The sequence below is a fragment of the Sciurus carolinensis genome, chromosome 3 (genome assembly GCF_902686445.1).
Source record: "Sciurus carolinensis chromosome 3, mSciCar1.2, whole genome shotgun sequence".
NCBI lineage: Eukaryota > Metazoa > Chordata > Mammalia > Rodentia > Sciuridae > Sciurus > Sciurus carolinensis.
The window spans coordinates 146,848,825-146,873,472 of NC_062215.1; positions in this window are offsets into that span (position 1 = coordinate 146,848,825).

A 24,648-nucleotide genomic window follows, 5' to 3' on the forward strand; every position below is an offset into this window, starting at 1 on the left:
TGGAGTATTTTCCTGGGAGCTAGATGATCACTTCCCTGCTCAGTCTATAAAGGCATTAATAAAGCACAAATCACATCATTTTTTATCAGTGGAGGTGGGAATTATGAGCTAACTAGAGATTTGCCAAAATCCTGAGCTTGCTCCAAGTTGATGTTGTAATTTATCTAAACACTTAGGGCCACTATACTGTGAAAGAAGCAAGGAATGCATGTTCTTGGGTTTTTATTCAAGTTAAAGCTTGAGAGTCCCAGAGGACAGACATGCTAATCATGAGCTAGCAGCTTTCTCAATCTGATTTTCTTTCCACCAACACTCTCTGACTCAATCAGAGTTTAACGGAAAGAGCAACAAACTTGATTCACAAGATACATTCATTCCTGGCTTTCCCCCGATCATCTGTGTAGTTTTGGGCAAGTCTCTACCTCTCTGAGCTTGTTTTCTCTCCTTCGATATAGGAATAATGATTTCTGCCATAAGAGTTATTTTGAGAATCAAATGGAACAATGTTCAAAGATGGGCTGGGTAAAGTATCAAGCAGATTCAAAATATAAGCTAGTATTGTCAGTATCAGCAACAGCTTCACATAGCCATTGATGGTTTACACCTGACTTTCTCTATTGATTCCACAAAGGGGGATTGGCAAATCCAGCTCAGTGCCTGTGTTTGAACAGTCTGTGAGCTAAGAATATTTTGTTACATTTTTAAAGGGTTTAAAAATAAAAGCAAAACAAGCAAGTCAACAAAAGAATAATTATAAAATAATGACCCTGCATGCCAGCTACAAAACCAAAAATCATCTACCATCTGATCCATTTCAGAAAAAAAGTTCACTGACTCCTGGAATAGCAGAAATGTCACCAGAGTTTACATTCATGACATCCCTACCAACTTCTGCATCTACCACCTTCTTCTTAGGTGTCTGCTTCATTGCCATGGAATCTCTCCCAGCCCACACAGAGGGGCTATGGATGCAAGTAGGCTATTTTGCTGTCAACTGGTGGGCACAAAGATTCTTCAATCACATGCAAAAAGAACAAAACAATCCTCAAATTGAGTGGATTAGGAGGCCAGCAAATCCACGTGTTCAAATTGAGCTGTGGGCACAAATTATTTTAGAAAAGACCAAAGGATTTCACATTATATGTTTTTGTCTCCCTCCTAATAATCTGCTGCAAACAGAATTATCTCATCTCTTTTACTCCTATCACCACAATCTTCAGAACCCTTTAATCCAAACTGATACTGGTTTGAGCCTCTGACATAATTAAATTGAACCATATGAATCTGGATCGAGATTAAGAAAAAAATTAAAGCGTTTATTGTGTTGAAATTTCTTATGCCAATTTTCTGCTAAAAAGGAGGATTCAAAAGGTCAAGGATTTTGCAGCACAGACTTAGTTACAGTAATTCAGCCTGAAAATTCCAGCAGAAATAAATACAATGGAATGTCATGAATTATGAGAGACCACAACTTTAATCAGCTCATGGGAAAAGAAAACCATGCATTTGCCTATTGACAGTTGATAAACTGAATCCTGAAACTTGTTTGGAGGCTGAGGAGTGCCGGGGGCTCCCTATCATTGCTCTTATGCTGAAGAAAACATTTTTGAGCTTCCATTTTCCTCTCTGACTCATTGTAGTATGAAGGCCACAGAACAGAATACTATCTGCATTCTTTTTGCAGATATTCATTATATTCATTTAGTGGGTGTTCTCTGAGTCAGACAATACCCCAATGCATGGGAACCAATATGGTTAGATGATAAGTAACAGAATGACAGAAACCTTATGAATTATTTTGCTCTAATTTCAGAGGCAACATTATAAACCATAAAACAAACTCGAACGTTCTTATGTTACAGATCTTATTTATACCAATAATGGCAGAAAACTCATAATTGAGTATGATGCTAGAGATATGTAAATATTTGTTGAGTAAGTTTTATCCCCAACATCTTATATAGTTCTTGGACTTTTATTGTAACTCAGTATCTAGATTTCACATGAATTCTAACTCATGAGAATGATGCCCAAGTTTACGAATTCATTAACTTCTTAAGATTAAATAGTTAGCAAAACCAAAGGAATTCTCTTTTGAGGGGGAGTTAATGAATTGATTTCAAAAGTCATATAGAAGATAAATACATGGGAATAGTGAAGAACATTTTTGAAAAAGGAAAATAATAAGATAAAAATTCCCCTTCCACATAGTAAAATATACTCTAGGGCTGTGGTAATTAATATAGAAAGAGACCAATATGGGAATTAGCCATTGGCTCAATAAAATAGAATGATCTAGAAATATACCAAAAATATGTGGGAATTTATTGTATGCAGAAAGGGTTATGTCAAGTTAGTAAATTGGAGACAAATGGAAGGAAATGATGGGGAAAAATGACCCTTTCACAAACTATATGTAAAAATAAATGCCAGAAAATTACACATTTTAAATGTAAGACAATGAATGCATGAAGATGCATTTTTAAGATATCTGAATGGTATCATTCATGCCAATAGATATAAAAGGGATGATGAAAAGATTTGATAAAAGTTCTAAACTGTTATATCCTAAAGTTACCATAAACAAAACTAGAGAACAAAAACTTGTAAAAAAAAGAAAGAAAAACTGCAACACCTAACAGAAAGATATTTTTCTAGATATGTAAAGATCTGTCACAGATCAGCTAAAAGAACAACAAGATGAACACTATGCTAGAAAAAAAAACAGGCCAAAACATGAACAGACAAGTCACAAAAGAAGTTCAAATGACCTGTAAATAGATGAAAGATTCTCAGATTCATGGATAATTAGAGTTAAATTAGCAAGGAGAGGAAATAAAACTTTGCCTTTCTATAAGGCACCCTGAAAGTATGGACAAATTTTAACCCCGAACTTTTACTCCTAAAAACTTAACCTAAGGAAATTATTAGGCAAAAGCAGAATGAGATATAAGGAGATGTATTTGTACATGATAATAACAAAAACTGTGATAAAACTAATTATCCATAAATAGAGAGTGGTTTACCTAAATTACATAGTGAGATATTGCATGCAATCATTTAAAAGAATGATAGATTATATAGATAGAGAATATTTTAAATTATATTCATTTCACATCAACACTTGCTGTCTATGTGGTGTCATTTTTTGCCTTCTTTGCAATCACCTGATTACTTGATTAAAATAATGATGTACATGAGTCATTTCACAATAAAACAAAATCTATATTACTTTCATGGAAATATATACATGATTTTGTAAGTGAACAAAGCAGATTAAGAAACAGTATATGTATTATGATCTCATTCAAATAAATGTGAGGATGGGTACAGAACAAAGAAGAAGTCACAAGGAGATACATACAAAAAGTTTACTATGGTTATCTCTGTGAAGGGGTATTACAGAGGTTTTTTTATTAAATATTTCCTATTTACTTATGAGTACTTTCTTGTCTTTTCTTTGTTTTAGTTGGAAAACTATAATTTTCTTGTAATAAAAAATAAGCATTTTTTTTAAATTAAAAGATGGAATATTTTAACTCAAAATGAAGTAAATATAAAGGTGCTGGCATAAAGTAGGTCTTCATTAACTGCTTTCGTGTGTTAATTTTTTAAGAAGAGAGACGCTGAAAGGCAAACACTAAATCATCAACAGGCCCACCTTCCCTTCTGCTCCCTTCCTCTCTGTTTGCTGCCCAGATGTGAGACATGGATGGCATTACCAGTTGACCTACTGAGTCATTGTAAAGAATGAGAAAATGTTTCTGTAAGTAACTAGTTTTACCTAGTTCCTTCTTTAAATGAGTTACAATTGTAAATTAATAAGTGACAAACTTTCTGATTATATACTGCTGCTGTCCAGGCCTTCCTGTAACTCAGGCCAAATTTCCATTAGTTAAATGGGAAACATCTTCGGAAAAGACTAAAATTTTGGCACAAAAATCATTTTTTTTAGCGTGTTCCTTCCTGGGTAAATTACTTTGTGAAAGAATTAATAATGAGCTCCATGTCTGGAGTCCTGCAAGAAGGGCTGCCCACAGAGACATCTATGATGCTAATGCTTGTTTAGCCCATTAATAAAACATACACGTGCAGTGTCCAATCGCCCATTAGATCTCCTTCAGAGACACCACTGACGCTTTGAGAAGATTGAAGCCTTAGCATATGTTGTTCCCTTAGAGAACAGAGTGAGTTTTGAATTGCTACAGAATGTTGTTTAAATTCCTACCCAGGCTATTTTAAAAATGGGCATGTGGCTCAAAAGAGTAGTCATTTCTCTGTTCTACTTTGAAAAGATAGATATGGGCACCTCTGACACCACAAATGTGAGCCAAACTCTACCATAAATGGCATTAGGAGATGGTAGTATGGAAACTGAGTCCAGGTGATGGCTCTCCATGGTCACAAAATGGTAACTGACCTGAACTCATTGGAAAAAAGTGAAAAGTGTTCTGGTCTAGTATCAACACAGCTGCTCTGATCATGTTAGCAATAATGAAATGCCTTTGGTATGCATTCTGTTGTAGTCACTTAAGTAAGTGCAGTTGACTTTCTGTATCCTACATTCTAAATCTGCAGGTTAACCAATTGAGAATAGAAGATATTTAAAGATAAATTGTGTCTGCATTGAACATGCATAGATGTTTTTTCTTTGTCATTATTCCCTAGATAATACAATATGACATTTATTTACATAACATTTATGTTGAATTAGGTATTATAAATAACCCAGAAATGGTTAAAAGTGTATAGGTGCAAGTTTGGTAGGTGATAGGCAAATACTACCCCATTTTATAACAGGGACTTGAGCATCCACAGATTTGGATATATAAGTAACAGAAACACAACCCCCTTAGGAATTTATTGGTGCTACCCAAATAGGAAAATATCAGGGAAAAAAGAAATGGACTCAATCTCCATCTTCTTAGAGAATGGAGGTGTGTATGTGGGTGGATTCTAGTGGAAAGTGAAAGCATACAATGAAATGATTTGAGAACTACCTATTGGGACAGAGAATAAAATAAAAGAACTAAGGCTGCAAGAACAATCTTTTACAAGTTAAGCAAACAAAGGAGGAAGAACGGATAGAGGAGCGGGGGGAAGTGGGAAAGATCTTTATTCTCTTCCCCAGTGGAAAGATTCAAGAAAGCAAAATTTTGTTGGTTTGTTTTTAATGGGATGTGTTTTAATCTCTCTAAGCCAGAGACACTACCAAAAGTCAACCACATTTATTAAGTATCCATTTCAGACCCTCTTTTAAGTCATCAACTTCAGGTAAGATAAAATATTCAAACTTTGCTAGACCCCAGAATTCACATGTCAAAAAACTTCAACATCTAATCACCAATGATGAAAGTTGATAAATAAAATTTTGGTGATAAATTCAAAGCAGAGAGCATGTTTCAAAACATTTTTAAGTAGTTGAGAAACCATGCATATGTTCTACAAATTAGAGTTTCTTCAGAGTTGTCTTTGATTTTGTGTATTAAAGGTTGGGTACTCTTATTTTTAAAATATGTCTTTTAAAATGTATCTGGTTGCTTAGCTGATCCTTTCATTTATGTACTAAGCCCCTGTTATGTAACAGCCCTAGAGTTAAGAGCTTGGGAGATAGCAATTTGAATAAGGCAGAGCCCTTACCCTAAGTTGCTCACATTTTAATGGGGGAAACAAACTCATTAATAGATCATTTCAATCTTTGTAATATTTTTCATCACACTGTAGAGTGCCTTTTTTCACTATCCATCCTTCAAGATCTAATTTCAAATCAGTCATCTCTTAGAAGGCTTCAAATAGCTTCTCTGACACAGGCGGAATTAATTACCCATTCCCACACCTCCTTTCCATAGTATTTGTTTCTAGCAGAACATGGATTTGGTATGATGAACTTCAGTTGATTGTACACATACATGAATCCTGGTAAAACTGTAAGCAATCTGCATTCAGACAGGGGCCAGGTGTCATTCATTCTCTATTCTCAGTACCTAGCACAGTATTGGCATGTAATACACACATAATAGATGCTTCCCAAATTCAACTGAATCCTAGTAGTCCATTTAATTCCTAGAGTTCCAGGTTATCCCTTTGATTACATATTCCCTTCAAAGTACGAATACATATTTGCAATGAGCCAAAGAATATATATATGTATACACACACACACACACACACACACACACACACACACATGAAACTTTTGTAATAATGAACAGACCATCATAGTAGTAAGGGTATAAGTGGATACTATGAATTAAAGTAGCCAATATTTCTGTATGACCTTAATCAAATGTCAAATGTAAAATTTTTTCTCATGGCACTTTAGTTGATATTAGGTTTCATTTTTAATCTTCTTAAAATCATTGTTCTAGAAAAGAGTTACCATTTCCAGTCAGGCACACTGGTACATGCCTGTAATCCCAGAGGCTTGGGAGACTGAGGCAGAAGGATCATGAGTTCAAAGCCAGCCTCAGCAAAATTGAGGCTCTAAGTAACTCAGTGAAACCCTGTCTTTAAATAAAATACAAAATAGGACTGGGGATGGGGTTCAGTGGTTGAGTACCCCTGAGTTTAATCCCTGGTACCAAAAAAAAAAAAAAAAAATCGTTACCATTTCCAAGGTAGAAGTTCTAGATAATCTTTTAAAAAGAAAATTTGTGTTGAAAATATATGTCTACTAATGCTTATTTTCATATACTTCAAAAAATAATTTCATGTGAATCAGTTGATAGAAAATCAACAGACTAATAAAAAATAGTCAACCGACAGAAAATCTTTCTTTCCTTCATCATTCTATTCTGATATCTCCATAAGCTCTGAGCTTTCAGGATTATACAACTCTTATATTAATTACATGATAGTAAAATGTGGATGCTCAACTTAGGTTTTACCAAAGTTTCATTTCACTAAATAAAGATTTTAAAAATAAAGAGTGACAATTATTATTTATTAGATTATTTCATAAAAGAACATTATAACATATAAAATATAGACTGTCCTACTAGCATAAACATTTAAATCAAATAAACTTAATTTTCAAAAATTTGCTTCATGTTTTTACTATTTTCATTTTCCTATAGACTAGTGAAAATGTTGGCATTGATATGCAGTGTCCACAGTTCACTCTTTGAAGTCTCTATTCATTATTCTTCTTTTCTATTCATTCTTGCATCATTTTATCTTCCAAGGAAGTCAAGAGAGCTCCCACCATGTCCCAGGTATCATGGTAAGAACATTCACCTTGTGTGTTCTAGTTCCACTGAAACAATCTGTGTCTAATAGGGGCTTGGTAAGTAATAGTTCTGTTGTAGTGAATCAAACTAGAAAAATATCAACAGTAAAAGTTAATGATTTTAATGGATTTCACAAAGAAAGCATTAAGCCCACAGCAATATCAGTTTGTTCAGTGTAAAAAAAAAAAATGAAAATTTTTCAAAGCATGATTTATAGGTCTGCAACTGTACATCTCTGATAGCCACATAGCATTCTAGAAGAATGAAAGTAATAGAACTTATCTTCCCTTAAGAGACTTAATTTTAAAAATCAATTATTGTTGGAGGCAATATCTTTACCCTGTACAATGAAAAAAAAAAATTCAAGCAGTACGAAAGAGCATATGGTGAAAAGTCTCCCTCCTTCTTCCGAATCCCAGTTGCTCAAATCCTCTCCCCAGAGATAACTACGGCAACTATGGTTACCAGATTTTTCTGTATCTTTCCATAGATAGTCTATGATTATGCAAACACATATATCCCCCTTTTTTCTTTTTACAAAAAAATTGATCATATACTATATATACTGTTCTGTCTTTTACTTTTTAAAGTTAATAGTTTATCTTAAGGTTGGTCCACATTAGCAACTACATTACGGTGGTCTGCCCCATTCTTTTTAACATCTGTGTTGTATTTCATTGTGTATCTATATGCAATTTATTTAACCAATTGCCTCTTAAGGTTTTATATGGTCTTTTGCTATTTCAGACGATAACACCACCAGTATCCCGGTGTTCACCTACGTGTATGCATGTGGGGTACTCTCCTGGAAAGTACAGTTGCCAGCATCAAGGATGTGTGCATTTTTAGTATCTCCCTGCCTTTCAATAACCATCAGAGATTTTAAAAGATTCTCCTGCTCCCCACCTTGCCATTTGGCTCTTCTCCAAACTGGCTGACTCTAATCCCTATACATCCTAACCAAGCTGCATATCACAGTCACCAGTGTCACCTTCTCAGAGAGTCTGCTTTTGTTGGTGACTGTAATATGTAGATGGGGAGGTGTAGATTCTAGTTCACCTGCTCCATCTTAGCATATCCTTCCATTTGTCCCAGGAAGAAAGTAATCCCTAACAATAAAACAAAATGAACAAACGAAAAACACAATAAATAGCTCTTGGAGTCTGGTTGAGAAGTGTTGACTTAAAAATAAGAGGTCAATTCTTTATAGACTAAACTATTTATGTACACAGGGGCAGAAGAGGGCTCCTCCATCTTTCTCATTGCTCTGAGCTGCCTTTTTTACTTCTTAATGGGTTCAGCAGAGATGCTCCTGAATCCTGTACTCCTTTATCAAACATGGACTGAAAAATCCATATTAGAAGTTGAGCAAAATCAAGTATGAGGTACAAGAGTCCATTCTATCTTCTCACCACATGGTTCTTTCAGATCCTTAGTTTCTCTTTAGCTTTGTTTGTTTTTTTGTTTTTTTAATTTCACTCTATCTTGCCCCACCCCCTTCCTTTTCTTTTTCATGTTTCTCTTTAAGGAAGTGTGTCACATCTTTAACATATACAGAAATTCATGAGGATCAGGTATGGCTGAAAATCTCCAGTATGAAGAATCCCTTAACTTTGGTGTCTCATTGAACGAAGGCATTAAGTAAAATTTTCTGTGTTCAGTGGCGCACAGCACCTAAGGTCACTGTACTTTGACAGTTATCCATAGTCAGAAGCTCATTGGCTCCAGAGAAAAACTGATGAAATACGTAACCTTTTATTTTGACTGTTCACTCACAGATGCCGGAAGCTCCAGTAGTTGGGGCGTCTTTATAAGGCTGTTTTATAACAATTAAGCTAGCTGTGGTAGGAAATTAGTTCCAGCATGTTTTATGGGCAGCTACAATTTTGGTTCAAAGGATGGAGTGCGTAATCTCAGCAATTCCAAAGGGGAACTATTACAGACAAATTCTGATGTATTTCCTTCTCGTGGCTCTTTGAGAAACCACTGACATCTCACATCTGCATGCATACAACAATCATGGAGGGACTGGGAAGGGATGGGGATGTGAGCTGTTCTCTACTGGGAGCAGAATGAAGCACCCTTCATATGACAAGCCAATCCCATTCCATTAAATCACAAAGCTGTCTCCCCTCTGTGCATCCCTTACGAACGGCTGAAGGAAAATCGTGGAATTGCTAACACTCGCTGCAGCTGTCAGGAAATGATACTAATTAGTTTAATTTGCAATAACACAAGCACTTAACTCTCCAAATAATCTAAGTTAGTAAGTCAGTTTTTATATTATGACAATGACATGTTTAAGAGGCGAGGGAGCACTGCTTTTTTGACCTTTGACACACATTTCTGATAAAGGAGCACATCAAAGATGTTTTGTTTTCCTTGTCAATTATTCTTTCATCTCTTTCCATGGAAATTATTTGATAAATGAGATGGGTTGGTAGCTGAGATTGAAGGACTGTATTTGTAACAAGCAACCATTACTGTACCAAAGTGATGACACCTCTTAGTTCACAAAACCTCCTAGAATTCATGAGTTCCCATTTCATTTTACCCATTTTTTCCCCCTTTGCCCGTTTTTGGTGACTGTCAGCTCAGAAGAAGGAGCTGAACTGGTAAGTTTCACTTTCCCCTCTTATTCCATTTCCTTTCTCTGTTTTCAGGCATCTCCGGCTGCTACTGTTTCTGCTCCTCCTCCCGACAGGCAGATGTTCAATGTTTCTTTCTACTTTCCCTTTTCCATGCATTCAGTATCAACATCTTATTCACGAAGTCGAAGAGCAAAAGCTCTCAAAAACATTCGCATATGCATTAAGTGGTCTTCTACTGGGGTCTCCTGGGTTCCCTCTGAGTTGGGAGCTTGAGGCTGGACATGCTTTTCTGTTTCTTCCAAGTCACTCTTTCGTGTCCTAGTCATTTTCGTTTCACACCGAGCCAGGGATTTGTGGCTGCCACAAAGCACATGAACAATTCCAGACCCTAATGGAATCCTTGTCTGATTAACCACTTAGAGCAGGGGTGTTAGTCTGAGAGCAGGGATTCCTGCCATCAGGTCCCGAGGCTGAAAATGACTTTATACAGAGGTTGACTGTGTTCATCAGTGCTTGTGTGCATGTGTGTGTGTGTGTGTGTGTGTGTGTGTATACACTTATATATTAGATTTCATTATCAACTTTGACCTGGGTCTGTGGAGGCTATTAAGACCTTAGAAAGAGAAGTACTATAGTAGGAATTTTTGTTGCTATTCAATGGGCAAAAACTTGTTTGGCCTCTTGGAGAAATTTTATTCATAGCAACCCTTGTTTGAACTCAGATAGTGATTTTTAAAAAGAAGGGTTGAATTTGTGTTTCCCCTTCCCCTCCCAATTGTGGTTCAGAGGTAGGTGCAAAATGTTATTTTCCTCTGGAAGATTTAATCATAGTCAATCAATGCAAGTTGAATTTAAGATGAAACATCAAAAGGCGGTAGGATATTGCTCTGTCACGTCTCACTTTTAAACTAATTACTGGGGAAACAAACTTTACAGTTTCAAAAGTCTGTAATGTGCAGTTCATTTATCTAAGTGATGCATAATATTGATGCCAAATCTAAAAAATTTATTTCCAAAATCAAATCAGATACTCTTGAAACAGGAGATGGTGCACAATGTTGAGGGAAGGGCATTCAAATAGATGCTAAATAATTTTAGCATTTGCCCAATTTGGAAATTCTACCTCACTGGAGCATGTATCATTGAAGCCACCACGGTTAACATTCTGTCAATGTTTCCATCATAAATAAGCCTCAGTGTTGAAAGCTTTATAATTTGGTTATAAAAATTTGCTTTCTACTAAAATTTGACAGGATACACAAGATCCAATTGTCCCAGAGAAAGATTGTTTTAAAAACATTTGGGAGGAATAAATAAAGAAAGATTAACATATTGTGAAATGAGAATCAGAAGTTTTATACCATATTTTTTTAGTGGTCTAAACAATGACATATTTAGATAAATCTTGGCCCCAAAGTGAAATTTTGGAAAGAATTTACTTATCCACTGGTAGCTGCTGAATAAACAAGTCTCCAGTGCTCCCCACTCCCACCACCACCACCATCACCACCATCAATATCCAGGCATCCTTGGTGGTATCCACCAGGGGAGAGACTGTGCTGAAAAAGCTGTAAAGGTCTTTTCTTTTCCTGGTTCTAACCTGATTTTGCATTCCATTGTTTATTCTTTTCTAAAAACATTGTAAATTATTAATACGAAGGACCTGGGGTGTTAATTATCACTAGATGTGAGGGTAACTCTCTTAAGTTTAGCTAAAATAAGTGGGGGACAATTTTTAAAAACCCATCAATAGAACAAAAACCAGGTTTAGCAATAGGATTCCAGGAAAGTGACCTGGGTTCTGCTGCTGGCTGACTGTGTGATTTCAGGCATGTCATTTAATCTCAGCAGAGAGACCTTGGTTTTTCTCCACTCTAAAATGTGGAGACATTCCAGTTCTCTATTCTTATGAACAAATTTTGTCATCTTAGGTGGAAAGGACATGTTTACCAAGATTTTTGAGTTCCTGCATAACAGTGCAAATGCCTCCTGTTGAATTAATGGAGTCTGTGGCTTCCAAAAAGGAGGACCTTTCTCTTTTAGGATCTCCAAGATTTATAGGGAATGCTTTGGGTTTAACAATAAGTATGGCTATAATGATTTGGTATTAATAATATCTGTGTAAACTGCGTATTTTAGTAAGCACTTTTGAATATGCAATCTTATTCTCACAAGGCACCTAGGATGTAGTGTCTATAGATGTATAGATGGGGAAGCGGGATTAGCCAGCTGTAATGACATGGCCAACAGGGGAAATGCGAGGACATTCTGAGATTGAATTTGGTCCTCTCTCCACACACTGCTTCAAAACTTTAATTTCTCTGAAAAATGTTCCTTTTATATTAATAGGACTTAAGGTCTATGGGTCTCTACATGTACACGTTTGTCTATAAGCAGCTTCTGATATATTCAAAGGTGTCAACATGATGTCCTCCACCCCACCCCCCTGCACCTTAGCCTGTTGACATCCAGAATCTGGAATCAATGTCCAACTGCAGCCTGTTTAACTCCAGCTGCCAGGAGGCTCTTTCTCTCTCTGGTTTGTACAACCCCTTCAAAGCAGCCAAGAAATACAGAAGCTCTTAGATTCTTACAGCTAAGGGAACTCTTCTGACACTATTTAGGCCCAGGCTTTCAGTTTCCAGAAGAAATGAAAACTCCCAAAGACCTGAGAGCTCACCCAGTTGGCTGGTGGGAGTATAAGACCAGAAGCTGATTTCCAGTGCCAAACTCAGGGGAATTCCCAAGACTCCACAGCAGCCTCCCCATCTCACTTAACAAGCCAAACAGACCCTTAAATGAGGCCCACCTAGGGCCCTGAGGACAGGCAGGGGTGGCTGTGGTTTCTGAAGCTGTCTCTACTCCAGTCTTCACACATATGTATTCATCCCTCATAAGCAACCCTCTATTTGTCTTAATATTATTTCTTCTTTTCTAAATTCTGTCCTTTTCCTTGCTTCTTTCTGTCCCACTCCCAACATACACATATACATGTGACATAGTGACCTCTTACCAACATTTGCAAGTATTACTTATCTCTTTAAGTTGGTACATATGTCATTCCCAATGCTCTAATCTCTAAAACATGAAAGAAAAGCAACCCTTAATTCAAAACAGCTGATTTAGACTCTTCGAGTTCAGAACAAATGAATAAGCTCTTTCTCATCCATCATACCCATACGACAAAAAGTTGAGTTACATGATTTTGTTTGTAGTAGGACAGACAGGGCACAGGGATAGGGAAGCACAGTAGGGAGAATGGAGACCAAAGAGTCATCTGCTGCTTTTCCTGGTGAATGAAACAGCAATGCTACCTAGCATGCAAGATGGACTTCAATATTTCTGGTCAAATATTCAAGGTCTTGATTTTAGATAGAAACAACAACAACAAAAAAGAACAATACATTCCCTTACCAGAAATATTCAGCAGTTTTGCATCATAAATTAGTTGTTTGAAACCAAAAAAAAAAAAAAAAAAAAACCTAGCTATTATGCTCTCCAATTACAACAGCAACCACAATAGTGTAGTGAAACTGACATTTTGGTCTTTGGGGGCGGGGCAAGGCCAGACCTGCTCGGAATGGTACCCACAGTGGACTACATTCTGGTTTTGCTTCTTTAATCCATTATTATTCAGAACCTGCTATAATCCAGATAACATGCCTGTTTCTGAGCTGTAACACTTGTCTTTGTGATTTCACCTGCACTTCAATAAACAGAATTCAAGGATTTGGAGGAATTAAAGAAGGTCATGGAACCAGAGAAGTAAATTGAAGAAAATAAGTGATGTGTTGATTACATAGACTCATTCGAAATACAGGGTTATTCTGCAGCATGCATGTAACACACCACTGGATGGAGGAATCTCAATGCTACCTTTACATCCTTGAGTCTCTGAGTGGCACTGCATTTACCAAACTTTCTCTGGGAAGACACTGTTGAGTAAGGTAGCTATTTTATGGGAGAGAGTTCTCTTATTGTCTTTACTTTAGAATACAGATAATTCCCAGGACACTCACCAAAATGGAAACCCTGGCAACCAGTACCACATAGTTCCTAGGTCAGGAACTTGTAATAGAAAAATAAGGGGTAGCTTCTATTGGCTTGTGGGCTGTGGTACAAGTGTACTCTGTGTCCTGTATTATGGGAACTCAGTTGGGGTATCACACAGTTACTTTCAACCTGTACCCCAGGGGCTCCAATTGCAATACAGTAACTGGTCCACTTTCAAAGCAGAAGCCACTTTGCCTTTTAAGGCACACTGGAGATCTCTATCTGTCACTCTTCCCTATTCATGGAGAGCAGTTTTAAGGCTAAATGTGTTTGTTCAAAATGCACCCCCTTCCCAAGTTACAAGGGTTGCTCACTATAACCAGTAATTTAGAAACAATAAGAACACTTTTCAGTAGAATTATAATGTGGTTGTCTGATACCCAGAATGCCCCCTTGTCAAAGCTTCACTTATAATCAACATGAGAAATGCAGGGTGAGTTGGCAGTGGCCTTGGAGAAAGGGGTGGGTGGAAGGGTAGTTTGCACCACATCAGTGCCTGTCTGATGGAACTGAACTCCCCCCCCCCACCTTGGATACATCAATACAGAATTATCCCAATCTATGCTTCCCCCTCCCAACATGGATTGCTGTCACCTTTCTTGGCACAAGAAATCAGAAACAGATGTGCTGGGCCTTGAACAAGAAGACAGAGATCATAGGGTACTTTGTAATATGCTCAAAACTTATCCTAGAGCTTATAGACAATTAAATTAAACTATGCTGGGATTCAAGCTTCAACAGTGTCTAACACTTTGGAAATTCTGCCACTTGGTTTTAATAAGTAAACATTTTCAATGTCCCTTAAAATAATTTACAATAGTTAGATTTAGTCTATATCTCATATTACAATTTAAACAGAGTACCTGGTTATTTCAATGAAGTGTATGTTAATATGAGATATAGGCGCCCAAATTTTTATCTGTAGAGGTCTGAAAGTTTGTAGGTTTTTAAAAATGTCCTTCACTGGAAGCATGAAGGACAACTCTGTTTAGATTGTAGGAGGCCAAATGCTGGGGAAGACTGAGAACTGAGACCAAGTGTTAGGTTACTCTTGTACAACAGGGTTCATTCCCACCTGTGTGGCTACATGTAATTCTGGTCACCATAACTCAAAAAATAAAACAGACTGCAAATTTACCCATACAGGGATATGGAAAATAATCCTGGATTTTAAGAGGTTTCTTTGCTGAGCTTAGACTACAAAAAAAAAAGCACATTTCTCTATGGAAAGATGAAAGCTGAAACAGTTAAATGTTGAAAAGTATCAGTGCCCATTTGCCTAAACCTAGATTTCTAGATCTATGGGAAGAATAGTTTTGGATCAAGTAGAAAGAAGTTCATACTTGGGCTGGGGAGATAGCTCAGTCGGTAGAGTGCTTGCCTTGCAAGCACAAGGCCCTGGGTTCGATTCCCAGCACCGCAAAAAAAAAGAAGTTCATGCTTACGGTGGCCAATATTTGAGCAGCCAGTTTATTCAGAGTTTAGAGGGGATCGTGGATGTTAAATTCTAATTGGGTGGGAGGGGATGCCTGGGAATGTCTTTATTTTTCTTGATGTGATATCAGGGCAATAGCCCCTGACACACCTATCACAGAAGCATTAAGGATCTAACCTAGGATGGTATTCCTCATGTTCCTATGACCTTGAGGAAGAGAAGGGAAGAGTCATAGATTGTCCTGAGCAGTCAGGCTAGGATTGTTTGGAAACCATAGGAGGTTTGGGGACTTTTTTTAGCAGAAGTAAAAGCATCAATATACAATTATTATAATTTTGTTATGATGGCTATCACTGTTTCCCTTATAATAAGGAATGATGCCCAGATCTGAAAAATCTGATAGTAAGAACTTCTATATAAGAATTGGAGGGAAATGCATTTTAGCTAATTCATACATGAACACTAAACTAGAATAAAACTTTGGTACCCTTTTCTTTGTCAAAATCCCTGGAAGCCTGTAGGCCATTAATGCAAACTAAAAGTGACAAGAGTGAAAAGTACACTGTAAGGCATCTTCAAGGATAACATGACCCTTGTCCTTTGAATGGGCTTTAGGGTTTTTGTCAAATTGGATACTAGGACTGTCCTAAATGGACTGAGAGATGGTAACTCTGAATGGCTCAGCTAGAGACTACTTTAACCCACTGCATTCAAGAAGAGTGGGCTCTCCAGACAGTTCCTAGGCTTCTGAGGAGCTGTAAAAAGGGAACCCACAGTTTTGCTGTGGCTTCCCCTTACTGAGGGCTTGTTGGTATATGATATACCACAACAGACCGCAGAGTTGGTCATTGTCACTATAGCTCCTCAGTGGCAGCTCTTCAGGATCACATACTGAGCCAGGAAAGAAAAAGTTTCTAATAACTTAACTAGTTACTGAAAGAGCCTTGTTCTGCTTCTTCCCCAGAAAGTAAAATGCTATGTCTAATATGCAGACTTTGGTGAGAAGGAACATAGCAATGTATTGGGAGCTGAGGAGGCTAGGTAAGGTGTCCCTCTACCCCTCACCTGTCTCCCAGGAGCAGGAGAGTAGTATGAGTCAAACCAGTGAGAACAAAACAGTAACTTTTTTTCCTCCTTGAATTTGAACTTCATAATGTGATCATTTGGAGTCTATGTACTGCTACCCCAAGCCCCAGGGTATTAAGGATTAAGGATTTTAATTTGTGAAGATGTTTGTAGTGGCTCTGAATGTCTCATTTTAGGAAAGTTGTAAAAGTTGAACTTAGGGGTACTAGGACCCTGGGGTCCCCCTGCCCCGATTCACTTCACCATTCCAATGGACCACCTTTCCTGTTATGTGGCCTTGCAAACCAAGACCACTTTTGACAATTGCTAGGAGAGAGGGGAGAAAATAGGCCATACCATAAAGAGATTTCCCCCCCTAAATGTTAACTAAAAGTACCTTATCTCTGCTGCTGCCCTAACTACCTCGCTAATTCTGGTACCAAAGTCATGCTGTTAAGGAAATAGCTGATTTAAACAAAGCAGGAGTATTTTTAGAACAATAAAAAAACCTATTCAGGATATCTAATTATGCAAACTGTGAACAAGAAGATGCTAGTCTTGCATTAGCTGAGACTTGACTCTTGTTATAATTTGCTCTTTTCTCGCAGCAGAAAGCAGTTCTTTTTTGTCACTTGACTGCCTTCGTGTGGCTTGGTGCTTTTGCCAGACTCTGCGCAGGTCACCGCAAAGTGTTTCTGTTGCTGCGGTGGACTGCAGTCGGGGAGCGTGGCGGGATAATGTATTGTAATGCAGATTACGGTGGTTTGCTGCTGCGTGATTCACAGATATGATTACATCTAATTTCAGAAATAAGTGGAACCGTCTGCTCCTTTGTGTTAGCTGAAAAGCGGTTCGACGGCATTCAAATGACTGCTGCCTCTGCACCTTGAAGAGGAGAAAAGAAACCCACCCCGTGTCACAGCAACTTTCCTCACTGAATCCCCCAAACCCGGCACCATACTGGCTTTCATGAATTTTACCTGTTTTTCTTTCTTTCCTCCAAAAAACAGTCCGTTCTGGTGTTTTGGGGAGTGGGTGTATTTTGTTTTATTAAATTTTCTCATCTCTTCCTTTTCACGTTCATTTCCCTCGCTCTCTCCTGTGGTTCTGTGTAACAATGCTTTTCTGACTCTTTGAAGAAAACATTTCCATGTAAACCTGCGGTGACAAGTTCCTAAGGAATGACTTCCTATCTCGATATTGGGTAACTTTATGGAGCCTTTGGATAATGAGGGCCTTTGCAACTGTGGAATAATTAAATTTTAATTGTTAATCAGATTCATTTAGGTGGTCGGCTTTTATCAATTTGTAGGTTTTCCCTTAAACTTCCAGCTGCCTAGACTCCACTTCTAAGGGAGGTGGTTCCCCCAAAGCAGGCAAATTGTGCACACACGCTTCTTCTCTTCTTTGACCACACACAGTTCTCTCCCCTTTATGAAATCAGCCTCCCCCAGTTTGAGTTCGCATCCCCTAATTATGTGCTTTCTCAAATGTTTGTTTTCCGTTGCTCTAACTTTGGTTTTACATATCTCTCTAAAAAAGCCCACAGAAACAAGTTAACTATACTTTTCATTCCAAACAGAATTTAAACCTAGGTAACAAACCCTTTGGCAGGAAAACAGTGGGATTTCCCAATGAGCCACATGAACGCGGAGGATGCTGGAAGCCAGCAGTCACTTGGGATCTGCAGAGCACGGAGGTTAACAGGAGGGGACACCCGGCAAAGGTCCACCAAGAAGCAATGTTCGATTCAACACTAATACTCAGTTTTGCTCAGTCCCTTCCTGAGACAAAAGCAGGCACAGACTTTGCTCCTTTCTCATTTAATACTTAGAAAAACTCAAAGTCATGTATAAAAGATTAAGGATATGAAAACAGAGGAAAACTAAACACAGGCACCCATCTCAGCCTGTCTCCTCCTTCTTAGCTGCTGGCCCCAGGTCCCTAGGTTGGAGGTGTTATGGCAGCCGACCTTATTTTGACCCACAATAAAGACAAATCTATGGAACAACGAGTTCTCAAAAGAGGAGTCACTGAATGACATAATTTTCAGGTATGGTCTTCAGAAATTATTCTGTAGCTGGTCTTTAAGGTTTGGTGGTTATTTCATTTGGGTTCGTAAGAGTATGAGATACTGTGGTTCATAGAAAATTTCACCATATTTTTTTAAAGATGCAGTTGTTCATGCTGTCGATTCTGAAATCATGTGATGACTGGGTTGTTTCTACAACTGTTGTTACGGAACTTCACCACAACCAAACAAAAGAACTCAGGCTGGCAATCTGTAGCCTGGACCTTGGGTGAGTCATCGTGGGAGATTTCTTCCCCAGCACGGTGATTCCAGCAAACATGGAGGGCACCCTGAAGGTCCAAGGTGGAAGGTACCAGGTCCCTCTTCCCCCCAACACAAGGGTCTCTCTATTGTCAGAAGAGCATAATTGTCCCACTGATGTGAAATTTGAGATGGGACGAGAAGGTCATTAGGAAACAGACTTTTCAAAGAACTGAGGATTTGGTTCCCTTTATATTTTTAAAACTGATTATAATATTTAAGCATCTGTTCTTCTCATTCTAAGTATTAGCAGTGTACTTCAGAGGAAAACACTGCAGCCTAGGAAACATTTGGAGAAGGTGATAGCTCCCCCAAAATACCTTTCCCCACTTTCACTGTTCTGTCTACCTAGTTTAAGGCACAAAGTTAGGAGAAAGGCAATAATGGAGGTAGGGAATCACTCCTATATTGCAAATCTTTAATTCCAGTTTTGAAAAACCATAAGCTAAACCCTCTCTATAGACACAAAAGGGAAAAGGCATTTTCTGCCAGTGCAATGCTGTAGCTTTACTGTGGTATGGAACTGGAATCAAGAGGATAAATGGGTCAAGAGTTCAAATCCACAGAAAAGTTAGTGTTTTGGAAGCAAAAAAAATGCAGGTTCCTCCTAACACAGGTAACCCAGGGGAAGACTGCAAAATGGAAGATTAGCCTGTTGTCCTTCATAGAGATGAAAATACAAAACTTTTCTAAATGTTAAAAAATATTTTAAGCTCCTGGACAGTTGGACCCAGGGCATGCAGCATGGGTTTAAAAACAGAAAGGACACAGACAAGGTGATTCTAGCAGGTCAGGGCACTACAAAGTCCATGGCAACCCTCAGAGGTGAAATAACAGAGTTATTAGGGGTGGTATATTTTGTCCCTGACTGATAAGAAAATTGACCAAGCTACAGAGGACTCTCTTCATGGAAAACTTAATAGCAAGAGGATGTGTCATGATCTGGTTCCTTACTACAGATGGAGGTAGCCTTATCGGTGCCAGGGCTACGCCTGCCTGGGTGAGAGCTCACTGGAGTGGAGAGAACTCTGGCCACTTTGCACACAGCGGAGTGAGGGCTCAAATCTTCATGAAGACTTGTATTCATGCACAGCATTGCTAACTGGCCTATAGATGCCTCCTGAATTGACGTTTTGCCTCTTCCGGTGCCTGGTTCAGACCACATGCCAGTGTTACTTAGGGAAAAAGATGATGATTCCCTGTCACTGTTTTTGAGTAATGAATAGGCAATTACCAAACTCTTCTGGAAACTCCTGTCTTTTCAGAGCCCTAATGGAGCATTTGATTCCGAGTATTGGGAACGTAAATAGCAGTGAAGGCGCCCACATATTTCAAAGGCTGTAGAAATTACATTGCACAAGTTAAACCACCGGAAGTTAGATGGCTTTCTGAAAAGATCCTGCTGGGATATTTTTCATCGCTTTTTCAATATTTTTTTTCCTTGCTGTCATTTAAATAGATCCTTGGAAACTTGAAACTTAAATCTGTTTCCTTCCCCAAAGTTCTCCTTCCAGCACGCATGCACGCGCGCACATACACACATACACACACATAACTGCTTTGTTATTTTAGGATCACTCATGGACTGGTGGCACTGATTTTTTTTTAATCAAAAAAACACATAAAAGCCTTCTCTCCACATATTTTCCCCCCACACACTGCATCTCACAATGGTAAATTAAAGCCACGTAGGCAAAAAAGAGAGACATACCCATTGGCCACATTGAAGCACGGATGATGGGCAAAGGCTTATTTCCAAATAAGTATCCATCACCATTCTTTCTTTCTCTTTCTTTCATTTTTCTCTCCTTTTTTTTTTTTTTTTGGTGTTTCTTTAAAGATTTAATTGTGTAAGGCAATATATCAAAAATAATTTTGTTAGGTGCAAGGTTTATGCCATGTTTACAGCTGGAGCTCATAGCACAACCAAACTTCACACTCTTTACATAAGAAGCCCAGCAACTAAATCTGATTTTCATAATGGCTTGGATTCACATACATTATTGGTAAAAGGCTATGAAAATATGCTTTGTATTAGCTCTGCTAACTTTATATTCAATTTTTCTTTTAAAACTTTAATTGTATTTCCCATTGTTTCTATTGCATTCTTATAACACAATTTGTGTTCCCTCTGGTAGCTAAAATTACACCTGTAACTGTCCAAAACTATTAGTAAAGTCAGCTTAGCCCGTGGGATAAAGTATCTGTCTTGTATTTCAGACAGATTGTGTTCCAACACCATTGTGGTCAGATTTTTATTAAAAATTCTTCATATTTCTTTTCTCTCAGTGCCAAACAGGTCGCTACATTTTCAACACTTAATCATCTTCATCATCTAAAAATATTTCCACATTAAACGAAAATATTTAAACTTCTTTCTGATGCAGCAAAACTCAGAACACTGTATGAGGTCTGGTTCTCATAAAGTTCTGCAGAAGGGCAGTGTGGGTATGGAAGTGACTTGTGAATAATTGTCAAGGTCAGCTCTGGAAGAAATGCAATGGTTAGCGATGGAATGGTTCTTGCTCTGAGATTTCAGATGAGTTACTTCAGTAGGCACGTTTGTTAACAGGACCCAATTGGGAAAATAGAAACTTCTCTGAACATATAAAACAAAGGAAGCTAGCAAAGGAAGTGAGTTACACCAATGTTGGAAGAAAACAAGAAGCCTCCAAGGAATACCTAGGAAACCCAGAGCTTAGCAACAGCCATGGAGTTCAGGGACAGAGGTGGAGGTGAAGCTGAAGCTAGGAGGAGACAAAGAAGGAGAGGACAGGATGACCCCTGGACCAAGACTATAAAGTCCCCCATCCCACCCAGGTCTGTACCCAAGGCTACCCAGCCTGTTGTGTTTCTCTTCCCCCTAAGCATCTACCTTTGAGGAATTCTTGGGGCTACAGGGAGGTGCCTGTGGCCTGAGGGCCTCTGTACTCACCTAGCTATACCAGCACTCCATCTCATCAACCTGAACCACTCCCAGGAACCGTGCAGAGTTTCTCTCTTGAAGTGCCCCTACCCCAGTATGCACTCCAGGAGGCTCAAGAGCCTGGGATGGCCAGAGCAGATGTTTGAAGTGAAGGGGACAGAGCTCGGACACATGGAAAGGAATGTCTATAAGTCTACTTGAAAGATCACAAAAAGCAGGAGGGGTGGGAGGCCTATGGCTAGGCCCATGTAGAGGTCAGGCTTGGGTCAGAGGCTGGGGTCAGGGACCAGGGCCATCTCTTCCTGTTCCACTATGTCTAGGTGTGAAATCTCTAGAGCCCAGGAATTCTAATGAGAGCTAGGTTTCAAAGTCAGTGTGAAGGTACAGTTAATGAGGTAGAAGAAGAGAATGTTTTATTTAGCAATTGGTTAGCTTGCCTGGTATCTCCTAAAGATTGGGACATGCATGATATGAAGGGCCTCCATTTGACCTTTTATCTTGAACTCTGTGAATGTTAAGAAGTGAACCCAGGGAGGGGAGAAAGACCTTTGGCCTCTCCTTTCCTCTCACATTCACCCTCCCACCAGTATCTGTCATGGTTGAGCCTGGTGATACAGGGTCCATTTGAACCAGGGCAGGACAGGAAAAGGTGAGAAAAACACAAGAGCAAACAGAACAGGGTTGGGACACCTACCTGGCAAGGACTGAGGTGCTCTGACTTCCCCAGGCTACAGTTGGCAACTTGTGTGCTAATTTATAATCTAATATTTAAAGTCACATTTAAATTTTTGTCTCATGGGGGCTCCTTCCTTTCCCAGCTTTCTCTATTCCTTATCTCTTCCAAAACTCCTTTAAAAGTCAGAACCCTGAGAGGGTGGGAGATTACACCCCTAGTGCTTTAAGCATGAATGAATCTGTTAGATGTTTTTTAAGTCTGGGAAACCCAGGGCAGTTCCAGGGGGTGGGGGAGGGAGGGGAATGAACAGGCTCTCCAGGAAGGGGCAGGAGAGAGGAGAATGACCATCTGGTAACCTTCTACAAACATCATTTTGTAAAAACACATGAAACTGGGAGAAACAAATGATCAACGTCAGTATTATCAGCTCTAGGGGACAATGGGTACAATAGTTAAGAGAAAGATGAACTTAAACTTTAGTCTGAGTTTTGATACACCTGTGTGACTGGGCAAATGTATTTAATATCTCTTTGCCTCAGTTTTCTCATTTGTTAATCAAGGATGATAATATTAATCCCTTTGTTAAATGAGGTATGAAAGTATGAAAAGTGCTTACCACAGTGCCTGCCCAACATACAGCATTCACTCAATTAATACCAGCTCTTAAGATTAGGGGTAGGCTGAACAATGACCCCCCGAAGGATGTCTGTGTCCTAAACCCCAGAACCCATGAATTTGTTACTTTATATGGAAAAAGAGACTTTGCTGATATAACTAAGTTAAGGTTCTTGAGGTGGGAAGATCATCTTGGCTTATCCAGGGGATCCAATGGTCTACGTGGGTTACACAAGAGGGAGGCAGGAGGATCAAAGTCAGGAGAAGAGATTCAATACAAAGCAAAGGTAGGGGGTGCCACAAGGAAGGGGCACAAACCAAGGAATGCAGGCGGTCTCTAGATGCTAACAAGACAAGGAAACAATCTCCCCAGAAGCTTCCAGAAGGAGCAGAGCCCTGCTGACATCTTAGCTTTCAGATAAGTTATAATCCATGTATGTATAATATGTCAAAATACACTGTACTGTCATGTATATCTCAAAAGAACAAATAAAAAAAAGAAGATGAAATTTAAAAAAACCTCTCAGATAAGACTTCTGATCTGTAGAACCAGAAACAAATAAATTTGCACTGTTTAAAGCAACTAAGTGTGTATAGCTTATATTTACTTCCACCTCACTAGCCTCCATGATAAGAATTTATTGATTTATGTTTGACTCTTGGGTCTGATTTTACCACTTATTAGCTTATAATATTGGGAAAATTAACTTAATTTTCCTCATTTTTTTCATTTATAAGACACAAATGACCCGTAAACATATGAAGGGACAGTTCTCCTTCCTACTTGTCATGAAAATTCAATTAAAACAAGACTTCCCTACCCCAGCCCATTCATTCAGTTGGCAAAAATACAAATGAACTGAAGACATTTAATGCTGATAAAGATGTGGGGAAATGGACACTTTAGAACATGATCAGTAGAACTGTGAATCAATGCAACTTCCTGAGGAAATAATTTGGAAACACCTAGATCTTTGAAACATTCAGTCCTTCCACTCCTTACCGTTGCACTGTCCATACACCACACCTCTGAAATAACTCCTTTGCAAATAAACTCTCCTTTGTCTCTTCTTTATCCTAATTTGAGTATGCCATCCCTTTCCTGTTAAGACACTGATTGCATCAGCCCACAGAGCCCTTGGCCACATGACAGAATCTCAGCATGTCATGAAACTTTCCCACCTTCCCCTGAGGGGATGAACTGCATGTTCAACTCCTAGTATCTTCAAGCAACGGAACAGTGTGATCAGTTTTGTCCTTTGGAAAGAGGGATCTGATGGCATATAAAAAGAACTTCCAGGTGGAAGGAAGGCAGAGGGACTTAGCCACGGGGTCCTGATCTGCATCTCCTCCTGGTACTCTCCTAGGACAAGTTGGGTGATTGGTTATGGTTGGAGGAGGTATCAGGGGTACTTCCTCTTTTGCTCACTGTATATAATCATACCCTTAGCTAAAAATGGAAACTTGGAGGAGCAGGGTTCAGAAGGGCAGAGGCAGGAGATCTGAAAAAGCAGATACAGGCTCAATTCTCTTCTTTCACCTTGGATTCCTTTGTGAGAAGAGAAAAAGGAGGGGGAGGGTGGGGGATAGAAACAGACAACAGCAAATACAAGGCATTGCTGCAGGAAGTGCAGAGAGAAGGAAGAGGGCGTAGCCTGCTGTCTTTTCATGGGAATGCGAAGGATAATTCAACTACATACATAGTCAGCCTAGTCCTCTCTCCCGA